This window comes from Ranitomeya imitator, chromosome 5, assembly GCF_032444005.1.
Source record: "Ranitomeya imitator isolate aRanImi1 chromosome 5, aRanImi1.pri, whole genome shotgun sequence".
Taxonomy (NCBI): Eukaryota; Metazoa; Chordata; class Amphibia; order Anura; family Dendrobatidae; genus Ranitomeya; species Ranitomeya imitator.
The window spans coordinates 523,427,999-523,444,642 of NC_091286.1; the positions used below are offsets into that span (position 1 = coordinate 523,427,999).

At 40.4% G+C, this 16,644-nt stretch overlaps 1 long non-coding RNA gene across 1 annotated transcript; it reads right to left on the reverse strand.

Annotated features, from left to right (window-relative positions):
* Window positions 1–15,106: 15,106 nt before the first annotated feature.
* Window positions 15,107–15,748, reverse strand: LOC138680858 (uncharacterized). The gene is made up of 3 exons (XR_011321813.1): window positions 15,642–15,748; window positions 15,324–15,434; window positions 15,107–15,142 (listed from the first exon to the last, which is right to left on the reverse strand). It is a non-coding gene; the product is annotated as an uncharacterized lncRNA (long non-coding RNA).
* Window positions 15,749–16,644: the final 896 nt, after the last annotated feature.

Here is a 16,644-nt window from a genome sequence, read left to right on the forward strand (position 1 = left end):
AGTGTCATATCCAGCTTCAAAGACCTCCTCTGACAGGTGGTGTCATCTTGTCTCCAGCGTACCATACTTAAATCATCTCAAAACCCTAAGATCAGTAGATGTGCATGCAGATCTGCTCTTCTGTGCAGGGCTGCTCACAAAATTCAGATGTGCTCTTGATACCTATTTGCTAGACCTGGAGCTAATGCACCAAGCTGACAGACAGCCGCGAGCCACAATTCATGGGTTTGTGAGCCACATGTGGCTCCCGAGCTACAGGTTGGGGACCCTTGCCCTAGATTATAGCTAAACTGAGAAGTTTTGATGGATTCCTGACAATTTAAAAAGGCAGACTGATGATCAGATACATAACAACGAATACATTGATTGACAGTCTGATTAATATGCTCTGTCTGAATATTGGTTTCTGAAGGGTAAGCAGAAGAAAAAGACAGCTCAATGTTGATCTTATTACAAAATACCAAGATGTCAAGAATTTGCAAACAAAGTGAATACTCTGATTGGAAACTGTTTTCTGGAATACCATGCAGGAGTGCAATATGTTAGATGAATAACTTACTTAAGGTTTTGAAATGAGAAAATATAGACAAAGGGACAAGCTGATACTGCTGTTCACACACTCACACAGGTTGCGGTAGAAGGAAAGGACTTACAAAAAGAGATCCAACTAGTACTTGAACAGACAAGGAAAGTCCCTAACTACACAGCTAAAAAATCACCTCATCTGATCTGACATGCTAAAATGTTGTTGAGGGGTTTCTTGAACCTCCTGAGGAACCAGAAGGAAGGCTGCAGCACAAATTCTACAAAGGGAAAGGAGCGCATGCAGGCAAACACGGGAACCCAGGGTAAGAAACTAAACACATTCGCACAGGATAGACAGAGAAAAATACACCGAACAAAAAATAAACGGACTAAGTGAAAAACCTCCCAGATCCCCAAACATAAAAGAAAAGGAAAGGTGCGGGGAAGTAGGACTCACAGTCAGACTGCAAGGAAAGCCACTGGGGTACTCAAGCAAGATAATCCCTTGTTGAGGATCTGGAACTCCGAACAACATTTACATAAAAGTATAGCAAGCAAAGAAAGTGAGGTGATTATATAAAGCTCATCCCAAAATGTGATTAGATAGAACCAAAAGAGAAATTGAAAAACACCTGACATAAAGCAAACCAAGAAAAGGAAAGCTAGGACAAAAGAACCATCAGTATTTGAACAGACACAAATCAGGCTGTGACCCAACAGAGAGGGAAACAGACCACACAGCAAAAGATCACTGGATCGAGTCCTGAAACCAAGCCATGACAACTGCGTGCTTACTAAATCTGTCAACCACAGGCCGAATTACCATTTTCCATCTAGAGGGTGGCATATAAATAATAATAATGAAATCCATTGAAAGGCAAGTCCAGGGACTTTTAATTATAAATAAGGACTGGAGTATTCCTGCAGAAAAGATTTGGGGTGTTTTAGCTGGGCACTGATTTCACATGCAAGTACTTATGCTCTACAGTCCCATACCATAATTGGCCACAAAAAATAACTAGCTACCAATCGATGAGTATTATTAATCCCAGAATGAATCATAGGATTCCTATAGATTTCGTAGACGGAACTGAGTAGGAACAATCAAACTTTGGGTGGGAGTATTGTCCTGGTTTAGATTCTGAAATCTATATATTTCTTCAGTTAACGCTGCAGAAAAAGAACACACAGCTATTCATTTAAGAAGAATAGAAAACTGTCCAGACTCCTCAGACTAAGGCTACTTTCACACATCATGTTTTTCACGCCATGCCGGATCCGGTGTGATTTGTGAAAACCGGATGGGAAGGATCCGGTTTTCTGCTGGATCCGATGTCCGGATCCGGTGGTAAACCGGATCCATCCCATCCGGTTGGCATCCATTTTGTCCGTTTTTCCATCCAGTTTTTGACGGATCCTGTTTTTAAGAATGCCCCTGTGAGGCTCCAAAATGTGATTTGCCCCCTGGAAACTATATATACAATCTTCCTACAGCCCATCAGTGACAGTTTGGAGAGGAGCAAGTGTTTGGAGAGAAAGATGGATGTCATTATTGCGAATATTCTGCAGAACAATGTGGATTTCATTGTGGAGGTGAATCACTTGAAAGCAATTGTTCTGGAGAAGGAGCGAGAGAGACAACGCATCATGCGTCTGCGCCGTTTGTGGATCCACCCCATCACCGCACAGAGAATGACACGTGGGGTGTTTTCTACACTGTACTTGGAGCTACGAGGAGACCCAGAGAAATTTTTCTCATATGTGCGGATGAAAGCGGAGAACTTTGATCTATTGGTGAACTGAATTGAGCATCTCATCCGAAGGAGTGATACATATTGCCAATTCTCTATTTCAATGGCTGAGCATCTGATGGTCACTCTTCGGTAAGCCATTTTTATTGCATGTACTCCTGTAGCACAGTTTCATTGATTGTAATTTGATTGTGTAGTAATTTCTGCCTTGCTTTTGTTCACAGATTCCTTGCTCCTGGAGAATCCCTTTCGTCACTACATTTCCAGTTCAGACTGGGAATTTCCACCATCTCCGGAATTGTAAAGCACACTTGCCGTGCACTGTGGGGCTCTTTGCATGATGATTTTATACTACATCCCACAATGGAGAGTTGGTTGGAAGTAGCTGAGAAATTCCAGCAAGTGTGTCAGTTTCGCAATTGCTTGGGCGTGGTAGATGAGAAACATATCTGTATCGTGAAAACGGCTGGTTCTGGATCAGAATATTTTAACTATAAAAAGTACTTTTCCATTGTGCTGATGGCCATCGCCGATGCGGATTACAAATCTGTAGCGGTGGATATTGGGGCGTATGACAGCTCAAATGATTCCCAAGTCTTCAAACTTTCTGCAATGGGGCGTCATTTGTATGGAACCACCTTTCAATTCCCCCCCCCCAAGACCACTGCCTCAAACCTCTGGGCCACCAATGCATTTTGCTTGTGTTGGGGGACGAAGCCTTCCAGCTGTCAGAACATCTGCTGAAACCCTACTCTAGCCATGGATTAACCCAAACTAAAAGAATTTTTAACTACCGCCTCACACGTGCACAGAGAATGATGGAGTGCGCTTTTGGGATTTTGACCTCCAAATGGAGAGTTCTACTGACATCTAAAAACTTGAAGATAGACACTGTTGATGAAGTGGTGAAAGCGTGTGTTGTCCTGCACAATTATGTGATATCCAAGGAACAGATTTCCATTGAAGACCACTCTGAAGAAACCACCTTGGCTGATTATAACAACATTACGTATAGAAGTTCTGTGGCAGTTTCCCGAATTAGAGACCAATTCGCAGAATACTTTATTTCACCGGAAGGAAGAATAAACTGGCAGGACGAGAGAGTTTGAACAATTTGTGTCTGACCTTGTAACCGTATTTTACCCAAGTTGTGTACCTGTTTGTGTTCACACCAAAGTATTAAACCTTTAATTACCCAAGTTGTGTACCTGTTTGGGTTCTACCCAAAGTATATTACCTTCTTTTACCCAAGTTGTGTACCTGTTTGTGTTCACACCAAAGTATTAAACCTTTAATTACCCAAGTTGTGTACCTGTTTGGGTTCTACCCAAAGTATATTACCTTCTTTTACCCAAGTTGTGTACCTGTTTGGGCTCTACCCAAAGTATATTACCTTCTTTTACCCAACTTGTTTACCTGTTTGGGTTCTACCCAAATTATTTTACCTCTAACCAATAAACCTTCTTTAACCAAAGTGTTAACTATACCTTATAAAAAAAATACAAATTTGCTTTAAAAACAGTTGTATTACAAATTTTTTTAACAAAACAAAAATAACCTTCTCTTTGACAACACAAAAATAAACTTTATTTGGCTGTGCTAAAAACTTATTCAAACCTCTAAGTTGGGGTGGAGATAGGAATGTGGTGGTGGTGGGGAAGGAACAATAGGTAGTGGTGAAGGGGTGGAGAAAGCAAGTGAACAGGTGGACAGGAAACTGGGAGTTGGGTTAGGAATTTGGTATGATGGAGGGTTGTAGCTGATGGTTTGGGAGGATTGGGAGGCAGAAGCGGTGATGGGTGGAGGAGAGGGTTGGGACATGACGGGTGAAGGAGGCTGGTGGTAGTGGGCAGGGAGAGGAGGTGCGGAAGATGTTGGGAACTGGTATGGGGGGATGTTCATACTGGTCTGGATGGTGGGACGGGGCACGATGTGGGTAATGGGGACGTTGCTGGGATGGGTCAGGAGGATGGTAGTGGCTGTAGTGAGGGACATTGGCTGAAGGGGGCAGGTGCAGGAGGGGTGGCAAGTGTGGTGGCTTTGGAGGCAATGAGCGCTAGAGTAGTCTGGCAGGCTTCCATTACTTGCATCTGCTGATCAGTTGATAGCTTCTCCATTTGCTCGAGTACCGACCAGAAATAAGTGTGGTTCGGTGACTGACTTGCCTCTGAACGCATCATTAGCAGAAGTGTATTCAGCTCGAGTATGCTTTTACTTATTAAATGGAAACCTGCAGCAATTTGCTCGGACAAAACTTTGAGACAGTTCTGGAAGGATGCGTTCAGGTGCAAGAACTCAGGCGCATAGCTCTGTACGGATGAGAGAGGATCTTGGTGCAATTAACTGGGACGATATCCTGAGACACAAAAATACACAGAGAAAATGGGAGACGTTTATTAGCATCCTGGATAGGACCTGTGCACAGTATATACCGTATGGGAATAAACATATTAGAAATAGGAGGAAACCAATATGGCTAAATAGAGCTGTAAGGGGCACAATAAGGGACAAAAAGAAAGCATTTAGAGAATTAAAGGAAGTAGGTAGTGAGGAGGCATTAAATAAATACAGAAAATTAAATACATTCTGTAAAAAGCAAATCAAGGCAGCAAAGATTGAGACAGAGAGACTCATTGCCAGAGAGAGTAAAAATAATCCTAAAATATTCTTTAACTACATAAATAGTAAGAAACTAAAAAATGATAGTGTTGGCCCCCTTAAAAATAGTCTGGGTGAGATGGTGGATGAGGATGAGGAAAAAGCCAATATGCTAAATGACTTTTTTTCATCAGTATTTACACAAGAAAATCCCATGGCAGACAAAATGTCTAGTGATAAAAATTCCCAATTAAATGTCACCTGCTTAACCCAGCAGGAAGTGCGGCGGCGTCTAAAAATCACTAAAATTGACAAATCTCCGGGCCCGGATGGGATACACCCTCGAGTACTGCAGGAATTAAGTACAGTCATTGATAGACCATTATTTTTAATCTTTAAAGACTCCATAATAACAGGGTCTGTGCCACAGGACTGGCGTATAGCAAATGTGGTGCCAATATTCAAAAAGGGAACAAAAACTGAACTCGGAAACTATAGGCCAGTAAGCTTAACCTCTACTGTGGGTAAAATCCTGGAGGGCATTCTAAGGGACGCTATACTGGAGTATCTGAAGAGGAATAACCTCATGACCCAGTATCAGCACGGGTTTACTAGGGACCGTTCATGTCAGACTAATTTGATCAGTTTCTATGAAGAGGTAAGTTCCGGATTGGACCAAGGGAACCCAGTGGATGTAGTGTATATGGACTTTTCAAAAGCTTTTGATACGGTGCCACACAAAAGGTTGATACATAAAATGAGAATAATGGGGATAGGGGAAAATATGTGCAAGTGGGTTGAGAGCTGGCTCAGGGATAGGAAACAAAGGGTGGTTATTAATGGAGCACACTCGGACTGGGTAGCGCTTAGCAGTGGGGTACCACAGGGGTCAGTATTGGGCCCTCTTCTTTTTAACATATTTATTAATGACCTTGTAGGGGGCATTCAGAGTAGAATTTCAATATTTGCAGATGACACTAAACTCTGCAGGGTAATCAATACAGAGGAGGACAATTTTATATTACAGGATGATTTATGTAAACTAGAAGCTTGGGCTCATAAATGGCAAATGAGCTTTAATGGGGATAAATGTAAGGTCATGCACTTGGGTAGAAGTAATAAGATGTATAATTATGTGCTTAATTCTAAAACTCTGGGCAAAACCGTCAATGAAAAAGACCTGGGTGTATGGGTGGACGACAAACTTAAATTCAGTGGCCAGTGTCAGGCAGCTGCTACAAAGGCAAATAAAATAATGGGATGCATTAAAAGAGGCATAGATGCTCATGAGGAGAATATAATTTTACCCCTATACAAGTCACTAGTTCGACCACACTTAGAATACTGTGCACAGTTCTGGTCTCCGGTGTATAAGAAAGACATAGCTGAACTGGAGCGGGTGCAGAGAAGAGCGACCAAGGTTATTAGAGGACTGGGGGGTCTGCAATACCAAGATAGGTTATTACACTTGGGGCTATTTAGTTTGGAAAAACGAAGACTAAGGGGTGATCTCATTTTAATGTATAAATATATGAGGGGACAGTACAAAGACCTTTCTGATGATCTTTTTAATCATAGACCTGAAACAGGGACAAGGGGGCATCCTCTGCGGTTGGAGGAAAAAAGGTTTAAGCATAATAACAGACACGGATTCTTTACTGTAAGAGCAGTGAGACTATGGAACTCTCTGCCGTGTGATGTTGTAATGAGTGATTCATTACTTAAATTTAAGAGGGGACTGGATACCCTTCTGGAAAAGTATAATGTTACAGGGTATATACACTAGATTGATTCCTTGATAGGGCGTTGATCCAGGGAACTAGTCTGATTGCCGTATGTGGAGTCGGGAAGGAATTTTTTTCCCCAATGTGGAGCTTACTCTTTGCACATGGGTTTTTTTTGCCTTCCTCTGGATCAACATGTTAGGGCATGTTAGGTTAGGCTATGGGTTGAACTAGATGGACATATAGTCTTCCTTCAACCTTAATAACTTAATAACTATGTAACTATGTACCTGACCCCTCTGCCGCTGGCGCCCCGAAGCCACAGGTGTACTAGAGGTGGCAGCAGCAGAGGGGTGGGGTACAGGAAAAGCTATATCCTCACCATGCAATTGAACCGACCAGGATGCTCCAGCGCTGGTGGATGGGACCGAGGGATCAGATGGGTGGGAAGGCTGGGAAGGTGCAGAGTGGGAAGGTGCAGAGGGGCCGGGATTGTCGAAGTGTCCCTCATGGTGGACTCCAGAGGGATCGCCCCTGAAGGGTTCAACTCAGCCGCAGGCTCCTGAGTGCTCCTGACAGTGCTGTGGAACAAAGAGAAAAAAATATAATTAATATACTGATATTGCATGGCCCTGGCTTAAACAGCAAAAGAGGGTTAGACATGTAAAACATTGGTTATTACATATGGTGGGTAATATTTACCTTCAGGTCACCATCGTTCTCCTGAGGAACAACGGGGCTTGGGCATATTTATCTGCTCCTGCGTCCTCCAGAACCACTTGGGGCCCGCATCTCTTTGTTGAATTCCTTCTTAAAGTGATCCCTGATAGACCACCACCGCTTCACAATCCTCTAACCTGTAAAAAAAGGAGAAACACAAATTGGTTAAGATACAATACTTAGAATGCATCAACATAACTGAACTGTGTATACTTATGTTCTTGATTCTGGGCCCGAACATCCTCCCAGTTGTCTACTAGCTGTTGGCATACTTGCTCCCAGAGTCAACGGGTCACTATGACATTAGCATGGCGGCGGTCACCCATGTTTCACAGTGGCTCCCTGTCTCGGATCAGATCGATGAGGAGGTCAATTGTTACGATCTGGTAATTCAGTACCACAATGGACATAGAAGTCAGAGCACATACAGTGACCTGACAATAACCCAAAAATATAGAACGAGCTCTGAGATGTGGAAACTCTGCTGACCGCAATCCCCAATCCTCTCCAACCACACAATAGAGGCAGCCGTGGATTGCGCCTAACGCTCCCTATGCAACTCGGCACAGCCTGAGAAACTAGCTAGCCTGAAGATAGAAAATAAGCCTACCTTGCCTCAGAGAAATACCCCAAAGGAAAAGGCAGCCCCCACATATAATGACTGTGAGTAAAGATGAAAAGATAAACGTAGAGATGAAATAGATTTAGCAAAGTGAGGCCCGACTTTCTGAACAGAGCGAGGATAGGAAAGGTAACTTTGCGGTCAACACAAAACCCTACAAACAACCACGCAAAGGGGGCAAAAAGACCCTCCGTACCGAACTAACGGCACGGAGGTACACCCTCTGCGTCCCAGAGCTTCCAGCAAGCAAGAAAAAACAAATAAGCAATGCTGGACAGAAAAAACAGCAAACAAAATAGCAAAAGCGGAACTTAGCTATGCAGAGCAGCAGGCCACAGGAACGATCCAGGAGGAGACAGGTCCAATACTAGAACATTGACTGGAAGCCAGGATCAAAGCACCAGGTGGAGCCAAATAGAGCAGCACCTAACGACTTCACCACATCACCTGAGGAAGGAAACTCAGAAGCCGCAGTACCACTCTCCTCCACCAACGGAAGCTCACAGAGAGAATCAGCCGAAGTACCACTTGTGACCACAGGAGGGAGCTCTGCCACAGAATTCACAACAGTCAATATTGATGCTGACCTCCTCACCATCCGAATCAGGAGCACACTGTGAAGCCTGTTTTAATAAAGGACAAAAAAATAAATAAAACTAGATTCAAAACAACATAAAGAAAATTCCCCCAAAAAAATGCTGCTTACACGATGACAGCCGCCACGACTCTCACGCCAACGACCCTGAGAGCCACTCGGAGGACCTCTGGATTGAGCACCAGAATCCGAACTCTAGAAGAAAAATTAGCATAAAAATAGCATAAAAATGATGTGCTTGTAGTTAACCTTTTTATGTGTTGTGTACATTTTGATATCTATAATGATCATTCTGTTTATGTTGTGTGATGTGTCCAATGATCTGTTTGTATGTGTTGTGTGCATTGTTCTTTCTGTAAGGATCTTTTGTTTTTATGTGTTGGGTGTAGTGTGTGGTTTCGCGATGCATGAAAGAAACATACCAATTGTGATCCCGATCCAGGTCTTTCTCCACCCCTTCAGTCTTCTTCTGGAAGCACCTCTTCTGCTGCAGCAGCAGCTGCTTCCTACAAAAATGAAAGATGGTAAAAATTATATATATACATATATATATATATATATATATATATATATATATATACACACATACACACACACATACACATACACACATACATATACAGAGGGAAAGCTAGACAGAGAGATGTTATGGACCTGGTGGTTAGGAGCACCTGAAACGACCTGATGGTTAAACTAACAAAGGACAAGCTCTGGGAAGTGGGAGCTCTGCTGACCGCAACCCCTAATCCTATCACACACACTAGAAATAGCCGTGGAGTGTACCTAACTCTGCCTAGACGCCTCTTCACAGCCTAAGAGCTAACTAGCCCTAGAGATAGAAACTAAAGCCTACCTTGCCTCAGAGAAATTCCCCAAAGAAAAAGGCAGCCCCCCACATATATTGACTGTGAGTTAAGATGAAAGTCACAAACACAGAAATCAAACAGGTTTCAGCAAAGGGAGGCCAGACTTACTAAACAGACTGAGGATAGGAAAGGTAACTTTGCGGTCAGCACAATAAACTACAAAAAGACCACGCAGAGTATGCAAAAAGACCTCGGCACCGACTCACGATGCGGAGGTGCCACTCTGCCTCCCAGAGCTTCCAGCTAGCAAGACAAAATCATGATAGCAAGCTGGACAAAAAAAAATGAACAAATAATTAACTAGCAGGGACTTAGCTTCTGCTGGAGAAGACAGGTCACCAGAAAGATCCAAGAGCGAACTGAACCAGTACAAGAACATTGACAGCTGGAATGGAGTAACGATCTGAGTGGAGTTAAATAGAGCAGCCAGCCAAAGAATAAACGAAGTCACCTGTGGAAGGAACCTCAGAAGCAGCAGCTCCACTCACAGCCACCAGAGGGAGTCCATGGACAGAACTCGCCGAAGTACCATTCATGACAGAATTCACAACAGTACCCCCCCTTGAGGAGGGGTCACCGAACCCTCACTAGAGCCCCCAGGCCGATCAGGACGAGCCAAATGAAAGGCACGAACTAGATCGGCAGCATGAACATCAGAGGCAAAAACCCAGGAATTATCTTCCTGACCATAATAGTAGTGTATAATAGCCATGATCCGTCAAATTCAATCTGACAGGTGCCCCGCCCCTATCAAAGTGTATCAAAGTGTGTAACCCCTCCCCTCCCCTTGTCTGACGGCTGGTATCCAGCTGTCCCTCCTTGTTTGATTCCCCCTTTTGATATAGTTTAATATAGTTTAATTTGTTGTAGTTTTGATATTATTCCCGTATTTTGTGGAATAACACATGTTTATAATTATAGCCTAGTCGTGTATTTATTTTACACGTGGTTTATAACACCTTTCTCATTTGTTTTATAATAGATTTTATACGTATCCCCGAGTTTGATTCTGTAAGCTTTTGTTTTATTCACAGTGTATCCATATAGTGAATAGGGCTGATGTTTCTGTATGCAATCCTACATCCTGTTATGTGAAAAGTATTCTCAAACACTAACTAAATGGTGAACATTACCTAAATTAGGTTAACTGTGGGTCAGAGGTTTATAGCACCTAGGTCAAGCAATTGTTGTTGTATTTGCGTACCCCATAAATGTTTATTCTCACAAACAGAAAAGTTATTGTGTCCTGAAGATGGCATCTGAGGTTATTTGTTTTTTGTATTAGCTTTCTCAGAAAACAGCTGTGTTATCTGAGGGGCAGATATTTTTGTACAAACTCATGCTGTTTGGTGATCTTTGTGAAGCAGAACTTTGTTTTATAACACATTTGTACTTGTATTGTACCTGGATTGATATTTGCTTTCTCTTTTTTGTGTCCTGAAGATGGCATCTGCAAAGTTATTTGTTATCTACTGAGGCCATTGCAAGTTGTGTTTATTCACATTGTAGCAGGTTTTATCCTTGTGGCTGCCTTATATACACAGAAGAGATATGCACCAATGTCACAACACAAGTTATAATATGACCCAATGTTACAACACAAGTAAGAAGCGGCGTGTTTTATACGAATAAAAACCAAAGACACGATATTGTAAAAAAAAAAAAAAAAAAAATTTAAAAGATTTATTTCTCATGATAAAACAGCATCTCAAAGACATTTCAACACTATAAAAAAATTCTTACAGAATATAAAAAGTAAAAACATTAAAATTGGCATCTGCAAAATTATTTGTTATCTACTGAGGCCATTGCAAGTTGTGTTTATTCACATTGTAGCAGGTTTTATCCTTGTGGCTGCCTTATATACACAGAAGAGATATGCACCAATGTCACAACACAAGTTATAATATGACCCAATGTTACAACACAAGTAAGAAGCGGCGTGTTTTATACGAATAAAAACCAAAGACACGATATTGTAAAAAAAAAAAAAAAAATTTAAAAGATTTATTTCTCACGATAAAACAGCATCTCAAAGACATTTCAACACTATAAAAAATTCTTACAGAATATAAAAAGTAAAAACATTAAAATAGTACAATGAACAATTACACTTCTTACAAAATAATTAATATAGCGTTACAAGGCGAGTACAGCATTTTAGCCAGTACATTCTTTACATCGTGAGCCACATGGTTTGCAGCATCGGTAGAGACCTTTTTTAGGTAGCAGAGTTCCACGTGTGGAACCTAATGACGGGGAATGTAAAGATTGAATTGTACGGGGAGCCGCCGCTAACTTCAGCGGTGTAGATACAGAGCGTGTCTCACTGTTGGTAATTTTTAATTCATCTAAAAGCTTCCTAGTAGCGGTGTTACCCACAACTGTAGACGCCATATTTAGTTCGGCCATAGCCTGCATAAATGAATCCCAACCCGGCGGTAAATTTCTACTGTTCAGAGCATGGCTCTGCGTTGTACTACGTACCAAATCCAGTAAGTTAGACCCTGGTATTACGGATCCTATGAAAATAAATTCAGCATTATTATTCCATGCTGTGACATTTTTATTCTGCAGCAGCCTGTTTAGTAAAAATTCAGCATTCTTTTTATATCTTTGGTTTATATTATATTAGCTTTTTGTCATAGGTCAGGGATTTTTTTTTTTTTGCACTTTATTAATATGCGGTTATTAGTCATTTAGGACTTATGTTATCATGTTTTTTGCACTTTATTAATATGCGGTTATTAGTCATTTAGGACTTATGTTATCATGTTTTTTGCACTTTATTAATATGCTGAACACATAGGTCAGGGATTTTTGCACTTTATTAATATGCGGGCCACATAGGTCAGTGATTTTTGCACTTTATTAATATGCAGGCCACATAGGTCAGTGATTTTTGCACTTTATTAACATACAACACACAAGAAATAGACATTTAGAACTTATTTATGATTAATATGCGATTATTAGGCATTTAGGACTTATGTTATCATGTTTTTGCACTTTATTAATATGCTGACCACATAGGTCAGGGATTTTTGCACTTTATTAATATGCGGGCCACATAGGTCAGTGATTTTTGCACTTTATTAACATACAACACACAAGAAATAGACATTTAGAACTTATTTATGATTAATATGCGGTTATTAGGCATTTAGGACTTATGTTATCATGTTTTTGCACTTTATTAATATGCGGTTATTAGTCATTTAGGACTTATGTTATCATGTTTTTGCACTTTATTAATATGCTGACCACATAGGTCAGGGATTTTTTGTACTTTATTAATATGCGGGCCACAAACACTTCTGCACCCACGGGCGCTTCTCAACCAACCATGCATCCGGTACTCATCAGGCACTGTGAAATAATGCAAAAATACATCTGTGCGCGGCTGTCGGCATCAACATTTTGCTATTATAAGTTTATGGTTCTGTAAAGAACACGCAACACATACAGAACTCACACACACACACACAAATACACACAGCACACAACACGCACACATTTCTCAAAATGCCATACACTTCAGAATATATTTGCAATTCACTACGCATGTAACACATATTTCTTCGCCCCACACGCATTTAACAGTCTTTCATATGTATCGCAGAAAGATTTTAGTTCCAACTGCGGGTCAGCGGCTTAAAGAAAAGTTATTGTGGCCTTGATTCTGGGGTAACACATGTTTATAAATATAGCCTAGTCGTGTATTTATTTTACACGTGGTTTATAACACATTTCATTTGTTTTTGTTGTTTGATTGTCATGTAAGAAGCGTTGTGTTTTATACGAATATAAAAGTGACACATTCCCATATATTATTACAGCTTTCATTAATTCTACATTATTTTAGCACATATTAATTTTACACTATTAATTTTACAGGAGCCTGTGCTGCCTATAATTTGACTCCTTTTTATACAAAGACATCTAACATATACAGACTTTTAATATTTTTGTGTAAAATCGCGGTCAGACAGGCACAAACACACACACACACACACACACGCACACAACACAGAACCACACACAACAAACACACAGAACCCACACACACACACACACACACACACAAGAAATAGACATTTAGGACTTATTTATGTTATTATCTTTATGCACTTTGGATGTGCTGTCTATAATTTGACTCTATCCTTGTTTTGTTGAAAATAACTGGACATACATAAGAAACCGGGCAATATATCTTTATAGAAATAACACTTCTGCACTCTTTGTGTATTTCTATCAGTTTTATTCAGGCATTTATAACACAACATGTTTGATATTGGTAATTTGATTCTGGGAACACATTTTAAGTTACTGCTGCACATGTATTACTGTTTTTCTTGTTTTTTTGTGTAAAATTTCGTTGTTGGCTTACAAAGACATTTCTTTGAGAAATGTGTAGCATAACCAATTACCCATCATGGCCACTAGATGGCAGAATATCATATTAATTATTCTGGGATAACATTTCTCTTTGTGCATTTCTATCAGTTTTATTTATGCTTTTATAACACAACATGTCTGCTATTGTTAATTTGATTCGGGGATAACACATGTTTATAAAAATAACGCTATAGCAAGCGGTAATGTCAAATTCTGAAAATAGCCATTTTATATTGAATTACTAACATTTTTCTATTTTAGCGCTGACACAGCCACATATATTATTCCAGCTTTCTTTAATTCTGAATTATTTTATCACATGATGAAAATAGTCATTTTATATTGAATTACTGCAGCTCGCGGCGCGTTACCACTGGACTCGTTTCTCAATTAATTTCCCAGCTGGCGACGCTATCTATAATTCTGCGTATACCTTAGGCGTGTATTTACATGGCAGTGTAATTATTTCTCACAATAAAACAACAGCTCAAATTTTAAGTTAGCTAACAGCATAATGATGACAAATGCATCTTTGCGGAATCTGATAACGACACGCTGAACAAAGGACGGAGCCTGACAAATACACACAACACACAACACGCACATATTATGAAAAATGACAACCATTGTATGTGATTTAAAAGACTTTAGTTAGATTTATCAGGGGTGATTTAGTTTGAAAGCACGCAGCTCCTCGGTAATGTCATGTGTTGGACACGCATTTAACAGTCTTTCATATGTATCGCAGAAAGATTTTAGTTCCATCTGTGCGAGTTTGCTTTGAGCGTACTGCGCAGACATGTCAGTAAACATTTTGACATGGTCAGCATCCCACGAAGGACGACCTGTGTAAGGTGTATGTACAGCAACTTTCTGCTTTCTACCTACACGGCGTCGGGATACGGTTCGTTTCTTTAGAGGTAATACAGGGGCAAAAACGCTAGAAGAGTCTGCAAGAGCAGTATCTGCAGATTGCACAGTCTGGCACACAGGTATATTGAGGGGCTCTGTGGGTGACCACATACCCTCGGAGAGCTGTTCAATTTCTATGTTTTCAGGCGTAACTTGAGGTATGGCGTCTGTGCTATTGGCGGGCCGAGTTATGCGGGGCTTAGCGTTCGGCGCTGCACGTTTCTCTCTTGAAACGTTCGTATATTTCTGATGTGAAATCTTGGGGCTTGGATTCCCGGGTTGTTTTGGTGCAGCGTAGCATTCATCACGATCCACAACACAGATGGGCGAGAGAGATGTTGTTCGCACCGCCGTATTAGCTCTTTGTGGTTGATTCTCTTCAGTGTTGTAATTACGCCGGTGCAAAACTCGTTGTTGAAGAGGCGACGTATCTAAAAGAAAAGATACAAGTGGCGGTTAGCCGCGAAACGGCTCAAAATTGGAAAAGCTAAACGGCGACGCATAGCTATGATCATACGTAATATTTGAAAAGTTAATGGGGACAGGTATCCATGAAATCATTGTAACAATATTTACATAAACCTGTATAGAACAGTCCAGATATATACTTACAAGTATGAAGCGGGAATTGTCCCACATCAGCTCCTGGTTTAACGGGCGGCGCAATGCTCAAACTCGCAGAGGCGGGAATATTCTCTTTTTCAAGCTGTATTTTCCGGGCAACTAGATTAGCGGGTGTAAGTAAGAATATAACGATTAGCGAACACAGAATTGATTTTCTACACAAAACTGCAGCAGTGAGAAGAATATATATATATATATATATATATATATTCAAAAATGAATTTTCTGACAGTTAGCTAACAGCTGTAAGTAAATATGAGTATTACACAAAAGTGAGAATCGACTGTATTTCAAGTGAACAGATACCTTTTCTATTCTTGAAACATCGGCGTAACGAGTTGCCGCGTCTTTTAGGCGCATCGGGTTTCGCTGAAGTTGCAGGGTTCTTGACATCTATGATCTCCACGTCTGAACCCAGCGTATCGCGTGGCTCGGGAACACACCAGTTTTCAGCCATATCGTCAGATGTCTCCGTGTCAGTATCTGTATGAGAAATTGCGCGTAGTTCGTGTTTACATACAAAGGATTAAAGCAACTGATATAGTATAATATAGTTTTACGGTATAAACATATTTGCGGTGTAAATTAATATAGCAAGACTTATGCCGCTATATATTAATAATTCAGTATTATATTGATGGCTACCGCTATTATTTGTTTTATTAATTTAATCATATATTTATTATGCCATAATTTGTGTAATACAATAGTTAATAGATGCTATAGTTTTACGCCATAAACAGTATATATTAACATAGATAATATATATATATATATATATTTAGCTTTCTTACATGTGATGCATGAAAGATAAATATCTTTGTACCGTGTTACAATGACATTTTTCCCTATCTAAAAGCAAAAAGGTGCTCCTAATTACCCATGATGAGATGAAGAGCAGGCCCATTATCGGCTATCGGATTAATACATGCATTAATTGCATGTATGGTTGTGTTCTGGGTGTTAACAGCCGGTGTGTGGTGGGGGCGTAACTGGGTGTTAACAGGTGAGCTGGTTTCTGACACTCAGGATAAATACAGGTGGCTGGCCCACTAAGTACATCAGACAACCACCAGAAGTCCGACCAGACTAAAAAAAGCAAGCTATTCTAAATGTAAGTATATAAGACAGTTGTGTTATTATTCGCAAATGCTTAATTATATTTAACTATGCATCTCTAAAACCATAATTAAGGGGGTTATTTGTCTAATAAGTTAGTTTTATACTGGAGGATAGCTGCATATTTAGTATCGTTGTATAATATAGTTTTACTGTATAAGCAATATTTGTGGGACATAATTAATATAGA